At 39.4% G+C, this 7,841-nt stretch overlaps 1 long non-coding RNA gene across 1 annotated transcript; it reads right to left on the bottom strand.

Moving 5' to 3' along the window:
* Nucleotides 1-2,643: 2,643 nt before the first annotated feature.
* LOC120945639 lies at nucleotides 2,644-5,689 on the bottom strand. The gene is made up of 2 exons (XR_005750611.1): nucleotides 5,660-5,689; nucleotides 2,644-2,831 (listed from the first exon to the last, which is right to left on the bottom strand). It is a non-coding gene; the product is annotated as an uncharacterized LOC120945639 (long non-coding RNA).
* Between the last annotated feature and the right edge of the window lie 2,152 nt (nucleotides 5,690-7,841).

Below are 7,841 nucleotides of genomic sequence, written 5' to 3'. Positions count from 1 at the left end.
ACTATGTACACTAGGGGAGTGTGAAGTGTATGGAGGTGGGTAGTATGTGTAGGAGAGTAGTGTGGAATGTATGGAGGTGGGTAATATGTGCAGGTGAGGAATGTGGAGTGTACAGTGGTGGGTAGTATATGCAGGATGGTGTCAGTAGGACAGAGTCAGTAGTTTTTTTTTTTTTTTTTGCAAACTGTTTTTTGGGACCAGTGGATGGTGTTAGTAGAGCAATGGACAGTGTTAGAATTTTGTTTTTTATTTTTATTTTTTACAATTTATTTTTGTACAATTTTTTTTCACAATGATGGGGGGTGGGGTTTTATTTTTTAAATATATTTTTTCACAGTGCTTTTGGGAAAGAAGGTGTGGGATGGAGCAGTGGAGGGTGTCAGTAGGGCAGTGGTCAGTGTCAGTCAGGCAGCGGTTGGTGTCAGGGGTCGGTGTCAGGGCAGTGGTCGGTGTCAGTCAGACAGTGGTCAGTGTCAGTAGGGCAGTGGTCATGTCTGTGTCAGTGGGGCAGTGGTCTGTGTCAGTGGGACAGTGGTCTGTGTCAGTGGGACAGTGGTCTGTGTCAGTAGGGCAGTGGTTGGTGTCAGTGGCTCGATCGCGGCAGTCCAGATAGAGCAGTTGCTCAGGTCGGGCATGGACCACGAGCCGCCATTTAGTGATACCCACTTATTGTGTTTCCCAGGCTAACACTAACTGCTTTGCTCAACCTGTGGTTTAAAGAGTTTAATGAGCTCAGATTAACACACAGCTAAATGATGAATTCCTTTTCCTTTCATCTTCTCTGTCTGCTCTGTACAGCACTGTGTGGTCTTGAAATTAGAGATGGAGGGCTAGATTCAAGTAGCCCGCCGTAAGTTTGTGCGGGCGTAGCGTATGTTATTTACGCTACGCCGCCGCAACTTACACGGGCAAATGCAGTATTCACAAAGCATTTGCTCCGTAAGTTGCGGCGGCGTAGCGTAAATCAGCCGGCGTAAGCGAATTCAAAATTTGCTAGAGGTGGACGTGTTTTATGTAAATAAAACATGACACCACCTAAATGATGTCTTTAACGAACGGTGCATGCGCCGTTCGTGAAAGAATCCCAGTGTGCATGCTCGAAATTCCGCCGCAAAACGTCAATGCTTTCGACGTGGACGTAATTTACGCAAAGCCCTATTCGCGAACGACTTGCGTAAACGACGCAAAATTAGACGCTGGCCCGACGTCCATACTTAACATTGGTTGCTCCTCATATAGCAGGAGCAACGTTACGCCGGAAAAAGCCTTACACAAACGACGTAAAAAATTCCGCCGGGCGCACGTACGTTTCTGAATTGGCGTATCCAGCTAATTTGCATATTCTACGCTGAAAGCGACGGAAGCGCCTCCTAGTGGCCAGCGTAAATATGCAACTAAGATACGACGGCGTAAGAGACTTACGCCTGTCGGATCTTAGGCAAATTTCAGCGTATCTTGCTTTCTGAATACAGAAAGAAGATACGCCGGCGCAGATTTGAATTTACGCAGCGTATCAATAGATACGCCGGCGTAAATTCTCTCTGAATCTAGCCCAGAGTCTGGAAGCAGCTTCTGCTGTGTGCTCTGTTTAGAAATTCCACAACGCTTTAGGTCATGGTGGCATTCTATATTAAATGGTAAATACGAGATCAAGAATTTGTATAACTAGAATATTCTTATTTAACAAATAAAAACATGTAAAAGTAAAAAAAAAATATAAACATCCAATAAACCCTAAAAACAAGCTGTGTGCAGCACAGTGATAATGCCCCGGCTAATTTTACATGGTAATATCTGAGTTTTTAGAGGCATGCGGTGCCCACAAAGTGGATTTATATTCTTCGTGGCTGTTATGGGGATATGTTTAATTGACAGTTTTTGCGCATAGAGTTCACTTAAATGGTAAGTTCACCTTTACAGAAAATCTCTAAGCTTACCTTACACTGGACCCCCTCTCCATACCCCGGTCCTGCTGTACCAGACTTCCGCCATCCCCTGCTGTCAAACACGGAAAAGCCACTTCACCGGTCTGGGGTTTCAAATCCTCGGACCAGTGAAACGGCATTTTTTTGTCTGACAGCAGGGGATCGCGTCAGTCTGGTGCAGTGGGACTGGGGGGGGATTGGGTATTGGGGTCCAGTGTAACGTCACCCTACAGATTTTCTGTGAAGGTGAACTTACACTTTAAAAGGTCACTTTTACTTGAAAGAATTAAAAAAGATATTGTTTTTACACTTTTTTCAATTTTTAATGAAAGCAGTTGCATAGCCAAGTCGTTTCTCTCCCTATGCTGGAGACTCCTCAGTAACTTTCTAGTTGTTAATTGTAATTTATTGCCCTGACACAATACTTGGGAAGGATAAAGGAGAATTTACAGGTGACATTTTCATGTCAATGCTTTCACCCAAGATTCACACGTGTTTCTAATACAATCCAATGTAAAATGTGTGTACATTTTGGGTGAAAGTTGTCTGATAGCATTGATGAATAGACCCCTAACTATAATATGTATGACTGATGCAATATTAAATATAATATTACTTATAGGTCTGTGTTAATACCGGCTAACGTATATGTTCTTTTACCAGACATGTTCACGGCTCAAATGAAGAAAACTATGAGAAGAAATCACTAACACATAGATTGATATGCAATGAATTTATTAATCAATTATTTGAAAATCAGTAGAGACTACTTTCTAATATTAATTTAGAGAGATTTGATTTAGGAAAAAAAGGTAAATGAAAAGAGAGTATTGATTGGAATTTCAGTATTTGATTGCATCCATGTGAAGGATCTTCTTTCCATGTTCACACAGAGAGGCCCACCCCCTGTAAAAGAATAATGTGATATCAGTATTGTACATATTAAATCATATGTTATTATAAGTCTTTTATTTGGGAGTTGTGATAAACTAAATACAATAATCAGATTTGTGATTTTAGAAGACAGTGGGTGTCATTTATATCAGATGCTAATGGGGGACATACAGGAGTCCTGGCAGAGTTGGAAGTAGTTTTTATTGACTTTTATGGCTGGATTTACATTAGTGCGCGGTTCGAAGTCATTCACACTGCTGTGCAAATCACATGCGATGTCTGTGCGATGCAAATTCAGCCATACAGATTGTACGTCTGAATTTGCGTCGCATTCAGACCAAAGTCGTGCAGGACCCTTTTTTTGGTCCGCACCAGAATCGGATCGCATAGGTGTACACGCCCATGTGATCTGATTCATGTCGAATTGACAGTTCACACTGCGATATGCAAACCGATCTGGGGTGTCATTGACTTTGTATTGATACTCCCAGCGATTCGCCTAGGGCAGCGTGAACTGCCTGTGAGTCGGGTGCGATGCAGGAACCCACAGTGGATTTGCAGGGCTTCCTGCATCGCACCAATGTGAACTGAGCTTTAATCACAGCTGAATAGTACAAAGTGTTGAATTATGCACTTAGTGAAGCAAACATGGGATTGGCAGAGTGCTTGTCATCGCACTGCACCTCACACACTGCTGGCTGCCTAATGTATGACTCGCTTCTCTCCATAGAGTGCAATGATTTGCAATAGCATCTCCCGCAGACTGGATTTATACTACTACATACTAGTCAATACTCTGCTAATACTGCTGAATTAATACAATATTATAAATGTCATTTAGTTATGAAAAAAAAAGTGTCTGAGACAAACATTTTTTTACTGAACCACAGCCAATCAGCTTTTACATTTTTATTTTCTAAGCTTGAAGAAAAATAATAAAGATCATAGGCGTGCGCACATAGGGTGTAAGGTGTGCCTGGGCACACCCTAATCACCCTGTACTATGCAGATTCCCCCTGCTGACTGGCTGCAGAGAAAGGGACTGGGGAATCTCTGTCCTCAGTCCCTTTCTCTGCCTCAAAAGTTAGACATCAGGGGTCTGTTTAGACCACTGATATTTCACCAAAGCCCCCAAACAGGGCTCCTAAAAAAATAATAATAAAAATAAAATTGTAAAAAAATAATAATAATAATAATACAAACAAAGATAAACTACTGACACCGATCTCTGCCCTGCTGACAAAGCCCTACTGACTTGCCCACTGCCATATATGGTATATTACACACACGTGTGTTTGAGCTTTGGTGTGCACACCCTAATGCAATAGGCTGCGCACACCTATGATAAAGATAGAGGCTGACTGGTTTCTATGGGCAAGGGCATCAGCTGAGATGGAACTTGTCTCAGACACTTGTTCTTAATTCTCTCTCGCTGTCTTAGTTGCTCATTACTATTTCAAGAAACTCCAGGTACAAGCCCAGACCTTCCTTCAGTAATACATTTAATCCTATACACGAAAAGCTTGTGTACTCGGGTGTTTGTTTACTTCTGACAAATGTTGGAGCAGTTTAGGAGGATTTGGATTTTTAACTGGATCATAAGGAGCAGTGCTCACTTGTTTTAGTGAATTTAGCATATCATTTAATATATTAATCTGAACTGCTATTTTTCCCTTCTAAAAGTCAATGTGGATGCATTCAGAAGCTTCATAAAGCAAGCTAAAGGGAAGTATGAGGCAGGTCAGAAGAAACTTAAGTCTGGCTTCAAATGTAGACCATTTTTCCGGAATTCACAAGTGTACCTAATTTGAAGGATGGTAAAACGTAGAAACTTGGGGCCCTTGGTAGGTGCCCAGGTTGCACCCTTTACCAACAGCACTCATTTTTGTGATACCTGATTTTATTTCTGTGTATAGAATAGACAACTCATAGATATGTGTAGACATTTTATTAGGCCTCAAAAACTTTTGTTTGCTTACAGGTTGCACTTTCTCTGTTCTATCCAGGCGGGTTTTTATTTACTATAATGTGGAGGTCAACACATCAAAAAATTCCTGATAAAAGGAAACTCTATTCTAACAGACATACTAAGGGCACCAACAGAGTAAGACAGGCCATAGATTATGCGACTTTTGATCTGCAACAATTGCTTAATTCCCCCATCAACACAGACTGTATTCCTTCTGCAGAGCTATTGTGATCACAATGTATTGTGAACACAATGATTGTTGCTAGTAGCTATAGCCGCTGGCAATAATCGCATGCTAAAAAATTGTACATGCTGGTTTTACCCAAGGCAATCAATGGATCGACTTGGCAACATTCAGCCTGCCCAAACATGGATGGAATCTTGACAGCACTCTGCTGAACTGATTGAAATTCCATCTGTATAAAGCTGGCTTTAGTGTTTCGAGCCATAAGGTTCTAGCAAAGAATCTAATGGTCTGTACAAAAGATTTGTGGCATATTTGTGATGTGCTGATCTCCACTACTTGTTAAACTTAACTGCCTGTGTGGAAATGCACAGATAGTGAACTCCATTGCCCAGGCTTTTTTTGAAAAAAATCATCATATTAGATGAACTGTTCACATAAGTGTTTATATTTCAATACTGCTTTAAAATAGAATACTTGTTCAATTTACTGTCCATGCAAATTTACGGCCATGGCATTAAAAAAAAAGAATGGTTTGATTTACTTGGTTATTAAATAGTAAAAACAGACAATTATAAAAATAATAAAGGCATGAATCTTAAAGCAGTTAATAATTAAGTAAAATATTATTTAGATTTCAAAAACTAGGATCAATGGATATATTTTGCATCTACAGATGGAACTTACCAAAACACCACCTAAATTTCCAAGCCCATCCTGGTTGAGGAAAAGAAAGCAAATTTATATTTAACTACAGACAAAAAATTGCAACCCAGCACTCTAAAAGAGCTAAAAACACTAATCATGGTGAAATGTCTAAGGTATAAGTGTTGTAGCCCAAATCTTCCACCACTGAGGATACCCGCGGTACATCCTAAAATTAAAAAATACGAAGAAAAAAGAATAATAGGCAAAACACACATCCAGTGTCAGGAGATAATTAATCAGACAGTGAATTATTGAACATTGAAGAAACCATAGAGCATCAGTACTAATTATGATGTGTGTTAATTGTGTCCAATTGTAATAGTCACAGTGAAGTCTGGATGGAACTTGACAGATCTGCTATAAATGTTCAAACATGAAAAGAGCAGAGTCACAGCTTGTGGATCATCCATATACTGTTTATTGGCAGAGAGTTTGCTTCAAAGATCCACTAGAGGAAGATCTCAATGCACAAAAAGCACTCCATTCAGTAGTATAACCATAATTATATAAAATGTGTATCACCGTGTAGCAACTCAAAATCGCCGTAAATTAGAGTCCCACATTTTTCCACACAAGTTTTTGATAAATTGCAAAGAACATATGGTGCAGCGCTCCACAAGTATAAATCAGAAAAAACATATAAATAAATTAGTGCTAATAATATACAGTGAATAATATATAAACTGCAAATAATTGTACTTGAATAAATTATAAATGCATAAATAACAAATAATTGTGCTTAATTAAAACAAAGAGTGTACTGTATACAATGTAAATAAAGCTTTATATTACAATGCTGTGTTAAAAAATGTTTGTCCTTTTTTGCAAAGAAAATGTATGCAACATATATGCCACAATATACATCAATCAAAACTGGATGCTTATCACAGTCTCTTCTCCACCACAATTGCCACCTTGTTATCCTCCACATTCACCAAATATGTGCAAAGTTGCCTCTCTGGTAGACAGCTTCTGAGGAAGTCCCTGTACATAACACGTAAAGCAGGGTGCTGATTGTGACGTCATTCCGTGAGTGGGCGTACTTATCTCAACAACCATTTGGGAGGACAGGAGTGTTGTATATGTGAATGAGCCCACTGAGGATGCTGGCTGCTTGGTATACATGCCTAGTCTAAGACTGCTACACTGTAAGCGCAGCTAGATTTGTTCAATAAATAGCCCTGAAACAGAGAGCATTAGATCTTCCCCTTTTTGTTTTCATATGCTTCTATCGAGCATTGAGGAGATGGTGACATAGTAGAAGAGGCAAGTTGACCAGATAGTTGATTGCAATCCTTAACAAGACATGATGTGATCATTGCTGGAGAGTGATGCTGTTCTGATCAGACTATTTTTGACCTTTTTGTTGTGATTGATGAACATTGCAGTTATTTTTTTGTGTGAAATATATACTGTATTTATTGGCGTATAACACTCACTTTTTTACCCTGAAAATAGAGTGTAAACTGTGCCTGCGTGTTATACGCAGGGGGCCGTGGAAATTTTTTTTCCTGAAACTTCCCTCTTAACCACTTCCATACTGGGCACTTAAACCCCTTCCTGACCAGAGGACTTTTTGCGATTCGGCACTGCGTCGCTTTAACTGACAATTGCGCGGTCGTGCGACGTGGCTCCCAAACAAAATTAACGTCCTTTTTTCCCCACAAATAGAGCTTTCTTTTGGTGGTATTTGATCACCTCTGCGGTTTTTATTTTTTGCGCTATAAACAAAAATAGAGCGACAATTTTGAAAAAAAATAAAATATTTTTACTTTGTTGCTATAATAAATAGCTCAATTTTTTTTTTTACGTTTTTTTTTAATCCTCAGTCTAGGCCGATACGTATTCTACATATTTTTAGTAAAAAAAAAAAAAATCGCAATAAGCGACTGGTTTGCGCAAAAGTTATAGCGCCTACAAAATAAGGGACAGAATTATTATTATTATTTTTTTTTTTTTTTTTACTAGAAATGGCGGCGATCTGCGATTTTTATTGGGACTGCGACGTTATGGCGGACACGTCGGACACTTTTGACACATTTTTGGCGCCATTCACATTTATACTGCAATCAGTGCTATAAATATGCACTAATTACTGTATAATTTTTTTTTTTACTAGAAATGGCGGCGATCTGCGATTTTTATTGGGACTGCAACGTTA

This window comes from Rana temporaria, chromosome 7 (genome assembly GCF_905171775.1).
Source record: "Rana temporaria chromosome 7, aRanTem1.1, whole genome shotgun sequence".
NCBI lineage: Eukaryota > Metazoa > Chordata > Amphibia > Anura > Ranidae > Rana > Rana temporaria.
The sequence above is the reverse complement of the archived record's forward strand: the minus strand, read 5'-3'. Positions and strand labels throughout refer to the sequence as shown.